The sequence below is a fragment of the Dipodomys merriami genome, unplaced genomic scaffold (assembly GCF_024711535.1).
Source record: "Dipodomys merriami isolate MVZ:Mamm:240054 unplaced genomic scaffold, mDipMer1.0.p SCAF_4, whole genome shotgun sequence".
NCBI classification, from domain to species: Eukaryota; Metazoa; Chordata; class Mammalia; order Rodentia; family Heteromyidae; genus Dipodomys; species Dipodomys merriami.
The window spans coordinates 30946236-30947418 of NW_027205603.1; the positions used below are offsets into that span (position 1 = coordinate 30946236).

A 1183-nucleotide genomic window follows, 5' to 3' on the forward strand; every position below is an offset into this window, starting at 1 on the left:
GCAAACATTGGAACATTGGTTTACCAAAGATTTCTTCCCAATAACCTCTGCTTCCTTAAACCTCCAATCCCACATGTACCTCATAATTCAGACAATATATTCTTCCCATAGGTTCTCAGCATTCTTAGGCTCTGCAGGCGTGCGTACTCCTGTGTATATTGTTTAACACTTTCTGTGCCTTCCCTGCTCACCTCTTTTATCTGACCCTTCCTGTGGTTCATTATGGTTCGCATCCTGATTCCTCTTTTTTTTTTGATGGAAAAAATGTATATTTATAAAAATGTATATATATAAAAATGTATATTTATAAAAAATTTATAATTATAATTTATAATGGACTCAGTTTAGATGATTTCAATTTTGTTGGCAACATCTAAAGCATCATAATCAGAAGCCAATCAAACATACGCCTCCTTCTCTCCATCAGGTCTGATCAGGTATTGATCTTAGCCACATCAATGTCAAAGTGCTTGTTCACAGCCTGTTTGGTCTGATGTTTGTTGGCCTTGACATCCACTATGAACAGAAGTGTGTTGCTGTCTTCTATTTTCTTCATGGCTGACTCAGTGGTCCAGGAGATGATAGCATAGTGGTCAAGCTTGTTTCTCCTCAGAGCACTCTTCCAAGGGTATTTGGACTGTCTTTGGAGCCGCAGCGTCTTGGGCTGTCTGAAGGTGAGTGAAGTGTGTATCTTCTTGGTTTTGTGGCTGTGGACACCTTTCAGCACTGCCTTCTTGGCCTTCAAAGCCTTTTCCTTGGCTTCGGCTTTAGGAGGGGCAGGAGCTCCCTTCTTCGCTTTCGGTGCCATCTTGGTGAAGAAGCTAATTCCTCTTTTTGAATTATATTGGAACATCTTCCTGAGTGTTGTGATTATGAACATATGACACCATGTCTACCCATTTACTTTTAATACTCTAGGTAGATTGATTCACTTTCTTCCTGTTTCTGAAACATTCTGGTTTTGCTCCCTGGAAGATTTTCCACTCTTTCTTTTCCTCTTTTTTTCTCTTTCATTTCCTATTTTTTCCTCCCTCCCTCCCTTCCCTCCCTCCCTCCCTCCCTTCCCTCCCTCCCTCCCTCCCTCCCTCCCTCCTTCCTTCCTTTCTTCCTTCCTTCCTTCCTTCCTTCCTTCCTTCCTTCCTTCCTTCCTTCCTTCCTTCCTTCCTTCCTTCCTTCCTTCCTT

The 1183-nt window shown here is 42.0% G+C and overlaps 1 pseudogene; it reads right to left on the reverse strand.

Annotated features, from left to right (window-relative positions):
• Positions 1-433: 433 nt before the first annotated feature.
• LOC138806238 (large ribosomal subunit protein uL23 pseudogene) lies at positions 434-808 on the reverse strand (annotated as a pseudogene).
• Positions 809-1183: the final 375 nt, after the last annotated feature.